The sequence below is a fragment of the Sorex fumeus genome, unplaced genomic scaffold, assembly GCF_029834395.1.
Source record: "Sorex fumeus unplaced genomic scaffold, SorFum_2.1 ptg000115l, whole genome shotgun sequence".
NCBI lineage: Eukaryota > Metazoa > Chordata > Mammalia > Eulipotyphla > Soricidae > Sorex > Sorex fumeus.
The window spans coordinates 17867080-17886502 of NW_026606172.1; the positions used below are offsets into that span (position 1 = coordinate 17867080).

At 36.3% G+C, this 19423-nt stretch overlaps 1 protein-coding gene across 1 annotated transcript in view; it reads right to left on the bottom strand.

The window, feature by feature from the left end:
* NRIP1 (nuclear receptor interacting protein 1) overlaps nt 1–19423 on the bottom strand; it is a 91828-nt gene that overhangs the window by 56810 nt on the left and 15595 nt on the right. Inside the window, exon 2 of the mRNA XM_056135432.1 lies at nt 14349–14428. The gene's annotated coding sequence lies outside the window, so the exon portion shown is untranslated. The remainder of the gene's footprint in view (nt 1–14348; nt 14429–19423) is intronic.

Below are 19423 nucleotides of genomic sequence, written 5' to 3' on the forward strand. Positions count from 1 at the left end.
GGGCCCAGTAACGTCTCCATTGGAGACTTTGTTGTTACTGTGTCTGGCATATCGAATACTCTCGGTAGCTTGCCGGGCTCTCCGAGAGGGGCAGAGGAATCGAACTCGGGTCGGCCATGTTGGCCGCTTGTAAGGCGAACGCCCTACCCGCTGTGCTGTAACTATATTAAACATTTTAAATGTGTGAACGTTATGGTGACATATCTCATTTAAGCTATAAAAATGATTTCTCCTAGGCAGATGGAATAGAGAAGGGATCACTAAGAAAATGATGGCTAGAGTAATCTGTCGGGATGGGAGATATGTGCTGAAAGTAGATAATGGATCAAACATGATAACCTCTAAAGTATCTGTTTTGCAAACCATAATGCCCAAAAGTAGAGAGAGAGTATGGGGGAAATTATCTGTAGGTGGAGGGTTTGGAAGGGGGTAGATACTGGGGACATTGGTGGTGGAGAATGTGCACTGGTGGAGGGATGGGTGTTTGATCATTGTGTGACTGTAACCCAAACATAAAAGCATGCAACTATCTCACGGTGATTCAATAAAATTAAAAAAGAAAAAAAATGGTATTTCCTAATACTCACTGAAATATCAAAAGTAACTTCAAAGTAAAAACAAATATACTAATGCATATTTACTTTTGAACATGTCTCACATTTACCTGAACAGGTGTGTATTCATTTTACTGTGGCTAAGCAAGCATACATCATTTTTTAAAAAATCACCTATTTTTATAAACAGGTAATAAACAGAAAATAACATCTTTAAAACTATGCCACTCAAAGTGAATCTTAAGAATTAACATAATTTGTATATGTTATACAGCTTATACAAGACACTAAATGCAAACTGAAAATGTAGGAATGACATGCCATGTTCATAACAAACTCAATATCATAAAATAATAATAAAACATGAAAATTCACCCAAACTCAACCCATTATCTAATGCCTGTTGAAATGCAAAATCTTTTAAGAGGAGATTTTAAAATTTACAAGGAGCAGCAAAGCACAAGAAAAGACAACCGTACAACAGAAAGATTATATGGTAGGGAACTTGTTCTACCTTACAAAGTTCTATTCTAAAACTCTACTTGCTACCAATTATGCTAGTGAATAAAGAGACAAATTGATTGCTGGGGAAGAAAATCCTTCACAGATCTGAGAAAAAGCACATCAAAGATTATTTTAAATGACAGACAGGAGATGGGGGAGGGGGAAGGAGGGAAAGAAGGAGAGAAGAGGGAGAGAGACAGAGACAGAGAGAGAAAGATCATGGGGATGAAGAGATGGTACAGTAGATAGGGGACTTGCCTTGGATTGGCTGCAGCACTACTTACAATAGCCAAGATCTAGAAAAAAAAGCCCAGTGCCCAACAATATATGAGTGGATAAAGTTATGGATATGCATACACAGTAGAATGCTACTCAGTTATAAGAAAAGATCCCTGAGTGCAGAGCCAAGAGTGAGCCTGACTACTACTGAGTACGACCCAAAACCAAAATAAATCAAAATTGCATTTTTGTAAGCCAATGCTACCAAAATTAAAAATACCTAAAATAATATTTTAAAATAAAATTTCCATACATCAATAAATACAACAACAAAAGAAAGCAATTGGGCCAGCGAAATAGTTCAACTGGAAGAGTACAGGCCTAGCATGAGATGAGGCAGGATCCTGAGTTGAAACCCCAACACTGAAGTCCCCTTATATCTTCAGAACTGTCACTAGGGTTTTGGTGATCTGAGCACCCAATGAACTTTCCAAAAACACTGTCGGATATCCCTGAGAGTGGCCCTGCGCCCTCTGAGCACTGATGGAGTCATGTAAAAAAAAAAATAAGGAAAAATAAAACTGATGCTTGGCTGCAAGACCACAAATCATAGTGCCAAAAAATATCTCAGCATTCATAACATGCCCTATATTTTAACTTAAAATAGTAAATGGTAAAAAGGGATACCTCTACTAAGAGGTGTCAGAAGTTAAATTGAACAAGATGGATATCCATGGTGGAGCTGAGATATGGGAGTCAGAATCCAGGCTCTGGAAGGGTGGTTTGTGATGAACAGAAATCAGTACAGAGGTAGTCTAACACTGGATGGCCAGTAACTACCCAGGGGAGTAGGTTATGAAGAAGAAGAAGGAAGAAGGAAGGAAGAGGAGGAGGAGGAGGAGGAGGAGGAGGAGGAGGAGGAGAAGCACCAGCAGCAGCATGCTGTGCTATACAATGCAAGTAGGAAGTGGTAGCTTCAACATTTAAGATTTTGACAGCTCAGAGAGAATTTGTAAGGTAGAGATGAATGCAATGAAAATGACAAGCTACACATACAAGAAGTCTAATGAAATAAATGTTTAGGTCAATAGAACGCAAGTTTCTCACTATTACAGAAGGAGGTTCAAAATAGGAGAAAAATTTAATATAACACTATACAGTGAGGATGAAACTAGAGGTAGCAGCATGGTTGATTAACGACATGTCAAAAGGATACAGAGGTCATCTTGAAAGGAATTCAACAGGTTAAAGTGGGGCAAGACGAACTTCAAAAGTAATGACACTAAATGGATTATAGTACCCTGAATAAAATACAGAATCAAGAGCTCATTCAGATATAAACTCATTAGTCAAAGAAAATTTGATCAGGAAGAGGTTATTTATATAGTTTTAAAACACCTCTTTCAAAACATGTAACTATTCATTATGGGGGGGGATAAGTAATTTCACAGTAAAGAAACATGATACAGTTTTCATCAAGCAATGCAGGTAAACATCGACAGTAATGGGTCAAAATGAATAGCACGTGCCATCAGATAAAGTGCAAAGAAAAACTATAACAACCACGATAATCTCGCCAACTACTCATAAATGATACCAAACCATAAGAAAAACGCAGAAAAAAATTAAAGGAAGAGAAAATTTTACAAAATAATTCATCCGTAGTCTTTAAAATGTCAAGGCCTTACTCTTAAGTCAAACACCTAAGAATTATTTCCCATTAAAGGAAACTACAGAGACAGAACAGGAAAATGCAAAAGTTGGATTGGAAACTGCATTCTTCTGCTATAGAGGTTACTGCTGGGAAAAACATTACTAGAGAGACCTATGAAAAGTGACTAAGAATTAGGTGTCAGTAATACATTAATGCTAATTTCCTTATTCTCAGGGTTTTACTGTAGTTTACAGGACAAAGTTCTTATTTAAAGAAAATACATTAGGAGTGATAGTGCATCAAAGCGAATCTTCAATGGGAAAATCATTCTCTTTGTTGTACTTGCAGCTTTTCTATTTGTTGCTAAGCTAATGCAAACATATTTTAAAAGCACTTAGTGCACAGTTTTAAGTGTATAATGACAAAAGACATAAATGTTCATTTTGTGAAAGAAAAATAACAACAGTGAATAACAACATGAAGAGTGGTTCAACCTCATTAGCGATTGCTAAGAGTTTGAAAAGCATATCAAGATCTTAATATATTTAAAAATATGTATTTCTATTAAGTTGGGAAAAATTAGGAGGGCAGCTATTTGCAAGTTTTTTGAGTGATTTGGCTCAATGGGCACTTCTGTTATATTATTAATGAAACACTGACTGATTCAATAACATTGTAAGAAAATTTGCACTATCTCAGCTAACAAAATATTCCATATTCATACTCTCAGGTAAATATATGCATAGATACTGTTATTATACATGTATACCAGAAAAATTATAAAAGAATGTTGGTATCACGCATAAAACTCTATAGCTATGTCCCATCTATATACACATACCCCTCTCCCCGCAAAATGTAAAAAGCAAACAAAAACATCCAACAACCCAAATGTCCAACAGGAGAATAAATTCATACAATGGAATATCATTCAATAGTAGAAATAATGAACTATACTATATATCAATGATGAAAACAAAAAAACAATAATGAATGGAAAAATCTATTTGTAAATGTCTATTCTTTAGGATCAGTGCATCTTGTTACACAGGAAACAGACACAGCTAAATTTATACCATGAGTTTCTATTGTGCATCTATCTTTGTATGCACGTTTTTAACAAGGTTTGGGACTTCAAAAATACAACACTGATTCAAGCAATAAGAATTAAGATGTAATATTTGAAACTAGAATAATGTAAGCATTAAATGTGGACTGAGTGTATAAATACTTCTTTGAATACTCTATTTTAAAATGACTTCCGGTGTTTTCCTATCATCATTCAGTGAAACAGACTACCCCTCTCCGAATCACTCTTTCTCCATTTTGTTTTATTTTTTCAATCTATATTCTTTTAAAAGCCATATCCTATAATGAATGGTCAATGTCATCCTTTTAAAAAACATATTGATCTGTCTTTATTTTTTAAAGACACATCCAGTTGTTTCTTTGACAACTTCATCTGACATCTATAAATTGCTTATTTGCCATTCCAAATTTAACATGTCAATAACTGAGTCCCTGTCCTTTTTAATCTCAGATAATATCAACTCCATTCTTCTCATTGTTCAGGTCAAAAACCTGGCTGCCATCCTAGATGGCTCTTGCTCTCAAAGCCCACATCCAATTTGTCAGCAAATCCTATAGGCTTCACCTTGGAAATAATCACACTAACTATGTGCTTCTCACTTTCTATAATTCAAGTCACTATGTCTCTACTGGATTCTTATAATATCCTCTTCCATGTTTCTGTTTTTAATACAACCACCAAAGCAGTTCTGTGAAAATGTTATAGTAGGGTATTCTTCTGCTCAAAACTGTCCCTTGGCTTTGCCCTCTGACCTCACTTCCTGTGACTCATTCTTATTCACCCCAGTCTAGACAGCATGTCTTTGACTAGAATATTTTTCTCCTTGGACAGCTGCACAACAGCAACTCAGCCTTTACACATGTTATCAATCTGAAGGTGAGGTCCTCATCACACATTCCCATCACAGGATCTTCAATGCTCCCTTCTCGGCTTTGATTATGACTGTGAAAAATATTATAGACAGACCACTAAGATCCCATTCACAAGTTTCTCATGATACTTTATAAACATGGCTAAACAAAAGCAATTAAAACTCATTTGTTGATAAAATTCCACTATTTGCCATGTATTAACTGATGGTGTATTGATCGTCTTAAGGTTTGTGAGGATCACTTGATTGCAGACTCTTGCTCTACCCTGCTTCTTGAGTCTTTCTACACATAACTACCAAAGAAAGCAGCAGGTCAAGCAGTTACAAGAATAAAGACTGTACTAGATGTAATTAAGTCATGGAAAAGGGAACGAAGGAAAAAACATCTATCCTGATCTGTTTTGATTGTTATAACAAATAGCCCCGGCTGCACGGTTGGTAAATAACAAAAATGCATCTCTCACAGTTCGGAAGACTGGGAAGTCAAAAACCAAGTTGTAGGCAGATACACTGTCTGACGAGATTCTGGCTTTTTAATTCTTTTCACTATGCCTTACATTTTAAGATGGGAAGTTTCTCCAACTTTCTTTTTAAAAAAGGCAAGTGTACTTATCCCATTTATTAGTGCTCTACATTTATAACCTAATCACCTCCCAAACGCCTCCCACTCCCTCCTAATACCTTTATATCAAAGTAGAACTTGAATAGATGCATTCTAGGAGAACACAAACATTTAGGAGACAATAGCAGATGCAATGCAAAAGCCTGTTTTGATAAAGGGTACAGTTTGGACTACCGCATAGTTGTACTATTTTAGTATTTTCTCCTAATGTAAGTTAACTAGATATCTAATCCCAAACTTCCCACATTAACTATTAGATTTTAAAAATTTCAAAACATAGTTCCCACAAGTATTCAAGGCCATGTTCTAAAGGGTTATCTATGGAAAAGCATAAATAAATAAAGTGTACTGTTTACCAGCACTGCAGTAGTATTTACTATAGTTTAATTCTCAAAAGAGTGTTACAACAATATCCTCCTTTTACAGATGAAAATGCTGAGCTTTAATTAAAATGATTAACCCAAAGTCACTGAGTAGTAAAATTAAGACTAACACTTGTTTGCAAGTACTATACAAAGTATATCTCAGTCCTTACATAAGTCAATTCATTTACCTGCAAACACTGTTTTGAATGAAATGTTGACATCATTATCAGTGATAAAACTAAGATTCAGAATGGTAAACTAGCTTGTGAAAAGTCATATAAGAAGTAAGAAGTAGCCCAGATTTCAAATTTATGTCGGTGTGCTTATATAATGTATCCTACTAATAATCAAAAAATACCTGTCAGGATACGTTGGTCAATTGACCTCCAGTTCACTTCATAAAGAATCAAAAAAATTCTGTTTTAAAATTGACTGACAGATGTTTGAGCCTGGAAATATGTTTAAAACATAATTACCAGTCTTGCAACCTCTTTTGGACCCTTTTAATAAAAATTTGTCTCTAGGAGCTAGAGATATAGCACAGCAGTTAGGGTGCAGCAGATAAGGTTTTGATTCCCTGCACCTCATATGGTCCCACACACACTGCTAGGAGAAATCCCCGAGCACATAGCCAATGTTAGGCCCTGAGCACTGCCAGGAATGACTCCATATCCAAAACAAAAACACAGAAGATCTCTAGTATTAGTAGTTGGTTTCTTCTGATTTCTATCATCAAGTCAGCCAAATATAATGCTTTTGTTACCAACATGACATAAACACTCTACATTTTCCTTACTCAGCCAGTTAAACCATTTTGTAACAAAATCTCTATGACTTTTTTCAGTATCAAAAGCTGAGGAAATGTTGGTATTTTAAAATAAATCTTGACCCAGTAAGAACTGGCACTTGGTCTTTTACACTTCCTCACAGTCAGCAAAACTACAAACCTATAAAATTCAAATCATAGTTAAGAGCATGCATTTTGAAATAGCTGCATATGAAGTGAGTCATTCCACAAACTGATATGTAATAACAGAAAGTTTTTTAACCTGAATATCTGGGCAGAAATCACATCTAAAACTTTTCAATGGCAGAAAAAGAAAACTCATGTGGGAGGTTTGCTTTTTAATCATTGTGGCACCACTTCTCGTGGTGCTTCAGTACTGCTGCACTGAGGATCTAAGCCAAGGACTGAGATATTCAAGGCATTAATTACTCAATCACTTGAACACATCCTTTGCCCCCAAAGTGGGACTAATTATTTCTCTGAAAACTGTTCCCTAGGGCAAAAGCAAGTTATCACCAACTTCTATGCATTTTCCATTATGGCTCAAAAGCATTCATAAGATAAATGCTTTTGAGCTATAAAAACCCTAGTTTACCTAAATTTTTGGAAAAGTCAAATAAAGGCCAGTTCAAAAATCATCTAAAAAGCAAAATGCATATCTATAAATGGAGGAGCAGAATTAGAACTGGATCAGTTGAGGGCACATGTGAGCTGATTCAAACTTGAGTTTAAAAGCAAGCAACAGAATTTGTGAAACTCTTAGAGCAAAATATAACCAAAGGAAAAATACAAATATGTGGAAGAAACATTCATTTAAAGAGTGAAAAAGTAGTCATACAAATAACTATTTTCTTTTGGATATTAATAAGATTGCCAATAGCTACAATCATTCTAGAACACTATACTGGTGACAGTTACTTTTCACTGACTTTGCAAAATATTCCTGTGATATAGATTGTGTCTTTACAAAGCAAGAAACTGAGACTCAGGTTCAACCATTGCTAATACTCTGTGTAGCGTCTTGGCCTAAATATAAACATTATTATAGGATCTGCATTTTTCACGCTACTAATTTCAACTTCACCAATTCCCACAATGGTGAGTATATTAACTTGTCTGCATACAAGTTAAAGAGAAATGTATTCTCTGAGCTTTTCAATAAAGCAATTACTTTTATCTCTTGTTCAGAAGATGAAAAACAAATCCCTAATGAAGGAAATACAAATTTTTAAATACAAGTTTTCAATCTAATGATTAATGAAAATCATTAAAGAAAAGTCTATCAGAAATAAATTTAAGTGTACTGAACTTCAACTACACTATTTTATAAAATTTTTGTATAAAAAAAGACAAATCTCATTTTAAATTAAAGTAGCCAAGATCAACAAAATGAAAAGGGATTACACTACTGGAATGCTTCACAAAGCATGTAATACCACACCCCCTCCAGAAGGCATTGGAACAACAAGGGTGGGGGGTTATAGGGGAGAGCTGGTTTCCACACCCCTCAAAATAATTATGAGGGCAGTAGGTCAAATAAGTTTGGGAAGCATTTTACCATTGTAATAGACATAAATGGCTAAGAATACAGTTTTCTGTGTTCATCAGACTAGGTTTAAATTGTGACTTTTCAACAAATGATACAAGGATGTGACTGATCCTTATAGAATCAAGGGAGTACTTAAAAAAGTAAAAACGGTTCCGATTTTTATGTTCTGAAATTATTGTGAAAATGATAAATCAAAATGAACTCAGTATTAATGCAAACCTTAAGTACATATTTTTAATTCATTTATATTGATGAAATAAAAATATACATTTTAGTTATGCTAATGAGATTCACTGTCAGATGATATACTTAGGTCATAATAAACACTTATATTTCAAAATGTTTGCAACACAAAACAAAAGGGAGAAAGTTTCAACCATTATTAAAAAATATTTTCTAAATATTTGGTACTAAATATTTGGTACTAAATATTTTAGTACCAAATTTCCTTTGATACTAAAATAATAGCTGTGTGTATAATGATGCCTAGATACATGTGGGTGGTCTATAAAGTTAAACTTCCCAGACTTATTTGTCAAAAGAATCTATTTAAATTGCACATCACCGTTTTCTTACAAGAAAGGAAGATTCAGAAAATACAACCACTGCCTCCACAGTAAGTGCATAGTCTCTGTTACCAGTTTGTCAGCACTATCTCACCATCACCAACAAATTCATGAGATCTTCAATATATATATCATAGATATATGTGCACCTATATATGCAAATCATATGTCTAAATTATGTGTTGTTTAAATACACAGATTCTGAGGCCAAAAAATTAGTACAGTGGGAAGAGGGAAACCTGCAGAGCCAACCAGGGTTCTAGCCCCAAAAGGAGTGATCCCTAAGTGCAGAGCCAGGAGTAAGCTCTGAGCACCACTGGGTATGGCACCCAACACAAAACAAAAAGTCAGACAGATTTTTAATGTCTATTTTAAGTTCCTATTATTTTATTTTATATTTCATATCTAATAGGGATCGTGAAATATTTGATCAAGTAGGATTTGTTCTCTGTCTAACTTAACGTCACAAACTAATGAAAAATGAGTTAGTCCATGTTTACAAAAATGAAAGGAATTCTTTAAAACTCAATATATCTTTACATATAAGTATCATTTTAATTTTGGAAAATATAATAAATTTTAAAGTATCATAAATATCATATAATACCATGCATTTCAGTGAACAAGATCTTGAACCCAATACTAATGAGTATGTGGATTGATTCTGCTTCTTGGCAATTAGAAATAGTGCATTACTACTTCTATGTTCATTGCTGCACTGTGCACAATAGCCAAAATCTGGAAAAAATCCAAGTGACCGAGAACAGATGACTGGTTAAAGAAACTTTGGTACATCTATACAATGAAGTACTATGTCGCTGTTAGAAAAGATGAAGTCATGAAATTTACATACATGTGGTACTACATGGAAAGTATCATGCTAAGTGAAATGAGTCCGAAAGAGAGGGACAGACATATAAAGATTGCATTCATCTGGGGAATATTAAGTAACAAAATAGGAGACTAAAATCCAAGAATAGTTGAGGTAAGTACCAGAAGGTTCACTCCATGGCTTGAAGGCCAGCTACACATGCTTGAGGAAAGGGCAGCTCAAGTAAAGAAGGGAACACCAAGTAAAGGGTGTTGTGAGGATCCTCCCAGGATGGGAGATGCATGCTGAAAGTAGACTATAGATAGAGCATTATTGCCCCTCAATGCCTTTTGTGCAAACCTCAGCAACCAAAAGGAGAGAAAAGGGAATGCCCTGCCATAGAGGGAGGATGAGATGCGGGGGTTTAGGGGGAGAAATACTGGGATCACTGGGGGTGGAGAATGGGCACTGGGAGAGATGGGTACTTGATCACTGTATAACTGAATCCCAAACACAGAAACTTGTAATGTCCACAACTGTATCTCATGGTATTTCACTAATAAAAATTTTTAAAAAAAAGCTTTTGTATAAAAATTACGGAGTATTTTATTTTTATGTAGAAGTACTGCTATTTATTCAGCCTTGATTAGCTGATTGAATTGGGCATGAACTCCACCTTACACTTTTTTCTTTTTTATAATTTTATTTATTGGATCACCATGAGAGCAGTTACAAAGCTTTCAGGTTTAAGTCTCAGTCATACAATGAAACACCCGTACCTTCACCAGTGCCCATTCTCCACCACCAAAAACCCCAGTATACCTCCATTCCACACCCTTCCCCTACTTGTGGGGCAGATGATTTCCAAATTAATCTCTCTCTACTTTGATTACATTCAATATTTTGACACCACACCCACCATTATTATTTGGGATTTTACCCCAACACTCAGATCTGCCGAAAAGGCAACAGTAGACAATTTGTTTTATATTGCTGGTTATGAATAACATAAGATGCACGTGGCTGCAGAAGTGGCCGTGCGATTTTGAAATTCTGAAATTTTAACAAATAAATCTGGAGGAATATCTTGCCAAAACCCGTTGGGTTCCAAGATTTGTTTTTGAGTCTCTGGGATGATAGCATTAAGCAGCTTGATCAGCAGCCAGAGAGACCGTTCGTGGGTGGTGACTTGGGGTCTTGTTGGGATGGGAAGGAAAGGGCCGGCTCCACCCCCATCCTGTGAGGCCCTGTGTGTCTTCATCACTGCAGGCCCAAACCTGACTGTCCAATGGCTTCTGGCAGATGGATGCCACTGAGCCACCAATGGGGAGCAGGCGGAGGGACAGCACCCTTTTGCCCTGGGGGTGGCCAGGCAACAGTAACTTATTGCAGGGACTGGATGTATTTCTGCCAAAAGCACTGGGTTTCAAGATATGTTTCTGAGTCTCTGGGGTCATGGCCATTAAGCAGCTTGATCAGGAGCCAGAGAGGCCCGTTTGTGGGCGGCTACTTGGGGTCTCGTTGGGGTTGGGAGGAAAGGGCTGGCTCCACCCCCATCCTGTGAGGCCCCACATGTCTCGTCATTGCGGGTCCAAGCCTAACTGTCCAATGCCCCCTGGAAAATAGCAGACACCGAGCCACCTAGGGGGAGCAGGGGGAGGGACAGCACCCTTCCCCCCTGGGGTGGACCGGCAACAGTAACTTACTTTGTGGTCCGCACACATTTCTGCCAAAAGCCGTTGGGTTTTGAGATGTTTCTGAGTCTCTGAGATCAAGGCTATTAAGAAGCTTGATCAGGAGCCAGAGAGGCAGTTTGTGGGTGGCGACTTGGGGGTCTCGTTCGGACAGGAAGGAAAGGACCGGCTCCACCAACCATCCCACAAGGTCCTGAGTGTCTCGTCACTGCGGGCTCAAACCTAACTGTCCAATGGCTTCTGGAAGATGGCAGCCACCAAGCCGCCTAGGGGGATCAGGTAGAGGGAAAACATCCTTTCCCCCCTGGGGTGTCCCAGCAACAGTAACCTACTGAGGGGTCCGGACGCATTTCTGCCAAAAGCCGCTGGGTTTTGAGATTTGTTTCTGAGTCTCTGGGATCATGGCCATTAAGCAGTTCAATCAGGAACCAGAGCGGCCATGCCTACAATTATATAGCTGAGCCGGAGGTGGTTTGTGGGTGTGTCTCCCACATACCTAACTTTTGGCCGTTTACTTTCTTGGTAAGTTTTATCCTAAGTCTTTGGGGTCTGGCCAAAAGCACAGCAGCAAGTTTGGGGTATCTGGAAGTCTGAAGGTGCCATCAGGCTGCTGATGCACTCGCCTATGACCAAGAACTTTTAAACCTAGTATTCCAAGTTCTAAAAATCAAGAAGTGTCAAGAAAACCAATTTGTTAGTAAAATGACAGCATATATAGTTCATGATTTATCCCACTTAGTAAATATATAAATGAATATTAGACAATATATAAATATCCTAATTAATGAAAAGTCATAGGTTTAGCATATGCATTTATACATTTTCTTAGCTAATCTTTTTTTTTTATTTCAGAAGGTAGTAAAATATCATGAAAACTTGTCATGTTAAAATTAAATGATAGAAGATGTGGACCTATATCTACGAATTTTGTTTTTACAATTTAAAGGGTGTATTTTTCAGACAATATATCCCCTATACACTGGTTCATCGGGTATTCAACTAAAGAAAATGCTACTGATTCTAACACAGAAGGAAAAATAGCATGCTTGAGACCTATTACAGAGTGGAATATTAGCATCTAACATGGCATTTCTCCCTTTCATTTCTTTTTCTTGGCCTGCAAATCAGTGCTCAAGGGGCCTGGGGGCCACTCCAGGCAATAGCTGCCAACTAGGCCAGTCAGATGGTTCAGAGATTTTCAAAGTTACCTCTTTATAACAGACGAAAAAAATATTTGAAAGTCTCTATCTTCAAATATTTAATTATAATAATACACATCTATTAGCAATTTTAAAATAACTTTAAAAGCTTTTTAAAAAGGAAGTTAATCTTTAAATAGTAAAAACAAATGATAAAAGAAATTCCTTCTTAATTCAGATAAAGAAAAATTTTTTTTTTTTTTTTTTTTTTTGGTTTTTGGGTCACACCCGGCGATGCTCAGGGGTTACTCCTGGCTCATGCACTCAGGAATTGCTCCTGGCGGTGCTCGGGGGACCATATGGGGTGCTGGGAATCGAACCTGTGTCGGTCATGTTGGCTGCGTGCAAGGCAAACGCCCTACCCGCTATGCTATCGGTCCAGCCCCTAAAGAAAAATTTTAAGAAATGAATATTCCCTTGATAGAGTAGTGTCTCAAAAAGCCTCTGCTGTTTAAAGAAATTCTAGTTTGCTAGTCATGTCATTTTTTTATCTAATAAAGTATACATAGTAATATAGGTTTAATATTTGAGGATTCACTTACAAGTACTTTTACAGTCCCAAAGTGCCCTTCCCCTCATCACTGTCCAAAGGAAAGAGAAATGCTACTAATAATCAATTATCTAGAACATCAAGTTTCTATTTCAACATTTAAATGTAATACAATACAGAAATATAAGACTATATTCATCCAGTCCTAAAAATTTATACTGGGCAAGTTATTTTTAAAGAAAACTTTAAGAAGATTTTTTATGATATTTTATGTCTATTCAGCTATATATTTAAAGAAGTTGGCACATTCAATAAATGTTATTTAGTGAAAGTGCATCTATGTATTTTTCTTTCATTTATTTCTATTCCAAGGACAGCAGTACATTATTCTAAAAAGAAGACACAAGACTTGGAGGAGAGAGAAAGAAAGGAAAATAGAAAGAAAACCTTAGACAATGGCTAATTGGGACTGTGTTTACTGCCGACTATAAACGTTAGTCAAATCAGCTGATGTATTACTTGGAGTTACAGAAGACAAAAACTCAAAGCAGATAAGTTTTTCTACTGATGATATTAATATCCTTCTGTCCTCATAATACATCACATGTCCTGAGTCTCAGGGTCTACAAGAAGATGAATTATTATCTGAAACCAATCTAACCAACCACATGTGATAATGCAAAGAGGGAATTTAGAAGATTGACATTTAGAGGCAATGAGGTGACCTTGTTAAATATGTTCATGGATCCTGATGAAAGACTGACAGTAGCTGGTCCCAATACCTAAAGGTAGAGTTGCCAAAGGCAGGAAGGGCTTTAAGACTACTTGATTGCTTAATATGTACTTTGCACTGCCTCAGATAAACAGGTGCCTTCAATAAATATCTTAACAAAGTAATTGAATATAATATTAGTATCTCAGATTCAAATAAGACAGATTTTAGAATAGGTTCATCCTGAAAGTAGTTCTGATAGGAAAGAGTGGTTCTATTTAAACCAAATTTCTGATTTATACAAACTCAAAATTTATCAATACTTGCCCTTCTCTTTTAGTTTTGTTCTGTTTTGGGGTTACACATGGTTGTGCTCAGGTCTTACTCTTGGCTCTGTGCTCAGGGACCATATATGATGCCAGGGAATCAAAGTAAACTGCATACAAACAAGGGAAGAGCACTATTGCTGTGCACTAGATCCCAAGTGCCCTCACCTTTCTTACAAAGGTAAGACAACTATTAATAAAAATTGATTACCAATATCTGAAATATAGAAAAAATGATTATAGCATAATAGTTCTCTTTCCATTAACTGGAAAGGCATAACTAAGTTTCAGTTTCTATTTTTTGTCAAAAGGCGTAATGAGACAAAATACAATACCTTCTAGATATGTTTCTCCCAAATGTTTAAATAACAGGTTCTGAGTAGAGTTCTGAAATAGCTCACAGTCCAAACACTTCCTGAAAAGTACGAGAAATAAGTGTTACTTCAAGTATGTCTTATCTAAAATAACTTCAATAGCATGTTATACAATGAACTCAACTACAGACTAAATAAAACATGCCAAAACCCAACCAAATAAATGTACTGTAAAAGAGAAAATACTCCTAATTACTTAAGCTTTTTCCTTGGGTGTTTTTAAACTACATCCAAACTTCTGCACTTTAAAACCTTTATCAACTATACTGCCAATCTGTTTTTATACAACATGAAAATTATATCTAATTCTTAAGGATGTGAGACTTGAATATCAGTGATAAAGAGAAATTCTATTCAAGGATTCTAAGACAAAAAAAATATTAGAATTATTTGGTAACTGTCACAGTTGTAAAACATGTTATTTTTATTCAAAACTACTAAGAAAAACTGCTAAAACTAAGAATTAAAACCATCATAGATATAGAATGACAACATCATGTGGGAAAGTTTACACATTCAGGTATAGAAAAAAGTTGGTGAAAAGGTTTTGGCCCACAATAGACATGACCTATATTTTAATTTAAAAAAGCATAATTTCTGAGCTAAGGGTTAGGCTGGAAAACTTAATTGATCAATAATCTGATGAATATTAAAGCTATCATAATTGGTGATAACAGTATGAAGCAAAGTGATTACACTACAAGAGCATTCCATTTAAGTCAGCCACTGCACTCTGAACTGGTTTAAAGAATTCTCAATTCCTACCCTGCTGGCTATGATTTAGTTCTTAGAATTTTTAACTTTGCCCAAAAAATGGATCCCCATTAAATCTAACTTTATTTATTTTGGTTTTGGAGGCCACACTCTGCACTACTCAGGCTTTAGTTCTGGCTCTGCACTTTGACATCATTCCTGCCAGGGACTGGGGGACCATATGGGGTGCCAGGGATGGAACCCAGGTTGTACCCAGGCAAGGCAAGCATCCTTGCTGCTATGCTATTCCTTCAGCACTCATCAATTTACTTGAACCTCCCCAAATAAAGCAGAGATTTTTCATTATCACTTCATTTTACCGGTGCCTCAGGATCCCCTCGGGATCAAAGGACAAGATGCTCAATTTCTTTGAAATGATTGTTTCTTCTATACCAAGTGAAGTAGGCTTTTTGATAATTAAGCCTTTTGGTCATGTAACTGTCTTGATAGCACAGCGGTAAGGCGTTTGCCTTGCACGCAGCCAACATGGCCGACCCGAGTTCGATTCCTCCACCCCTCTCAGAGAGCCCAGCAAGCTACCGAGAGTATCTCGCCCGCATGGCAGAGCCTGGCAAGCTCCCTGTGACGTATTCGATATGCCAGACACAGTAACAACAAAGTCTCCAATGGAGACGTTACTGGGCCCACTCGAGCAAATAATCCCCGCCACTGAGAGCAATGAAGAATCTCCCAATACTTAAGAGAACAGTTCAAGGCACAGAATGGATGGTCAGTAAATGCATGACAAATGAGCCAGCGACTCGTAAGAGACTTTTATCATAACATGGTAAAACATAGCATGCTATAGTGAATACAATTTTTAAAAGGCAGATGTCTGAGCTAACTGCAATGAATAATCCTTTCCTCTCCTTACCTGACACACAAATACACTCAGATCTTCATCAGCTGGTCTCTTCTAGCACCTAGAGAATGCTCTCCCCCAACTCTACAGATTATCTGTCCACCTGAACAGCACATCTCCTTTCTATATTGGTAACCTGGGTTCTAGTCTTATCTGAAATCCTCCACCCAGTAGCTTGGGAACTGGACATTAATTACAAATATTTTAATCACATATACCCAAAGTTTCGGTCTACTTTGCATCAGCAAGAGGAATCAGCTATCGGTGTAGGTCAAATATACCTAAGATCAGAATGTCTCCCAAACAGAAATAGATGAGCACATTGTTTTACACTGGAATAATAAATATTAACAGAGATTTTAAAAATTCAAATGAACTGAAGAAATAATACCAGGCCTAATGCTCTGCTGTACTATTGCAGGCCCCTAGAATCCTCAGCACCAGAAGCACTACATATGGTCCTCAGAGCACTGCCAGTAGCCCTGAGTGAGCACAGAGCCAGGAATAAGCCCTGTGCACAACATAGTGTGGCCCCCAAACAAAACCAAATTTTAAAAATCCTGAAAAGATCTAGTAATTAAAAAATAAAAGTGTAAACATCTCCTATATGACCCAACTTTTTTGGTAGCTAAATAAAAGCATTACCAAATCACAATAAAATTTAACCTTATTTTGACCTTTCTCATAATGCAAACAAATCCTCCATCCAATAAGATTCAATCTGTGTAAGATGATAAGCAATACCTTAATTGCATTCATTTACATGACTTTGAAACTATTTTGGGCTGAAGTTACTGAATGCAAGGTCACAGAATAAAAAAAATTAGTAAAAATGTAAGCAATTTATGGAAGAAGAATGATCTACTTAGAGATGGTATGGTAGCACAGTCTCCCTCCTTCACTGAAGACAGGCCAAATGTCCCTTCACTAATGAAACCGATAGATGCAGATATCTCTAACCTACTTGAAAAACAGAATACCATATATATTTGACTTTATAAATACATACACACTTAATATACTAAGGACATATATATAAACAAATTTGTATTTTTTGGCTTTCTCATTAAAGTTAATGTGCCTGAAGAGACAGAGAAATTCTAAGCCCCAAAACAATAAAAATCAAAACACGAACGAGGCATCTTCTTTATAGTATCAAAAAAATTATAAACTAAAATTCAGTTTAAAAAGTTGTCAATGGAGAATATCATGCTAAATGAGTCAGAAAGAGAGGAACAGACATAGAATGACTGCACTCATTTGTGGAATATAAAGTAACATTAATAGAAGACTAACACCTAAGGATGGTAGAGATAAGGGTCAGAAGGATAGCTCCATGGCTTGGAAACTGATCTCGTGTTCTGGGGGAAAAGGCAACTGGGATTGAGAAGGGACCACTAAGTAAATGATGGTTGGAGGGCTTGCTCAGAATGGCAGATGCATGATAAAAATAAACACTAGACCAAACATGATGACCGTTTCCTACCCGTATTGCAACATAACACCCAAAAGGAGAGAGAGAGAGGGAATGTGCCTGCCACAGAGGGAGGTGATGGGAAATGGTGGGGGTGGTGGGAGGGATACTGGGAACATTGATAGTGGAAAATGGGCACTGGATGAGGGATGGGTACTTGAATACTGTATGACTGAAATGTAATCACAAAAGTTTGTAAGTTTGTAACTGTATCTCATGGTGATTCATGAAAAGAATATTAAAAATAAAATAAAATTGTCATTATTATTTAAAGTTATCAAAAATTTTAAAACAAGTTATTAAAAACACAGCATCCTAAACAAGGGTTTCTGCCTTCATTTTTTACAACATAAAGGTACGCTTAACTAAACTTCTTAGAGAAGCAGACTATCTTAAAGCTACATTAGTAAGAGAAAGTAAATATAACAGGATGGCAGAAACTTACTGCTATGGATTACAGGGGACAATGTCAATTTTCAAAACTTCAGAATATATTGAAAATGAATAGTATAACAAAATTTTCCCATTAACAGAATTTTAATACAAGTGGACATTAGTGGAATTTACTGGAGAAAACAAGAGAACAGAATATAGAATCTAGGATACTTTAAAAATATTAACTCAAGAGTGTCAAGTATTTGTTACAGGTTTAATGTAACACCACCAGGAGATCAATTTAAGAAGTTTTGTCCATTAAATTAGATAAATCTCTCATATTTAATTTATTATCCAAGCATGCTTATGTTACTCCAGCTAATCTTTGGCAATTTAAAAATGATTTAGAGAAAGAGAAGCAATGATACTATAAAGTTTATGCTTTTTATACTTCTCTCCCTACACAGAAGAAGGGCAAGGCTTATTTCATATAAATTCACATTACAGCCAATCATTTCAATTGATACTACACTACAAAGAACGCAAGTATGCATGTTTATTTAAGTACCAAATTTCTAAGCTCCAATACCATATTACTCTGTCCTTTCAAAACAAAAAATAAGAGATCTAATTTCTATGTAGAAGTCAAATCACCTTGTAATAGCTTAGTTAAAAGGCATGCATATTTACTGTAAAAGTACTCTATTATTATGATCTACATATAACTTTCAGTGACAAAACCTATAAGAAACTTTAATTTCCTTAATATAGAAAGAAATACTGTCTAAGCTGATGCATAAAATCTGTGTAACTACATAATGCGCAATCCATTGATCACATCCTTTGACTATGATAAAAGTGCCAGGACTAATCAGAATTGTATATGTTCAATGTTCAATGTTGTTTTCAGCGTTCATGGTCATTTTCTTTTGAACTCAAATCTCACATTAAGGCAATTTTCAAACAAAACTTGTCAACTTTGAAGGGTCACAGAGATAACATGTGCCTTTCACATGGCCCAGTTTTGATCCCCAAGAATGCATATGGTTATCCGAGCAGCAACAGGAACGACCTGAGCACTGCATCAGGAGTAAACACTCAGTTTCACACTGGGTGTGTCCCCCTCAAAAAATTAAACTTTTTGTGATTTCTAAGACGCTTCCCTCTGACAACTGTAGGTTCCTCGTGATTAATGTTTTAGGGATGAAAGCTCACTGAGTTTGATGATGATATCTAAAGCTTGATCTGCATAAAATTAGGATTTTCCTTTCCTTAGATTATTATGCCAATGACAGTATCTTTAAATAAGTAACAACCTTAAATCAAAAAAGAATTATGCTATTTTTACAGCTCTTAAGGTTGAGGAATTCAGTCTCAATCTAGGTTCTGATAAGCTTTATTTTAATAAAGTATGCAGCCATCTCCAGAAAACACAAACATCATATAGCAAAAGTGTGTGTGTGTGTGTGCGTGTATGTGTGTGTGTTCATTTGTCCACCTGTCTGAAAGAGGCACTAATAAAAGTAATCTAAAAACTCTACATGTAAAGTTAAATCCTGGACTAACGGGTTG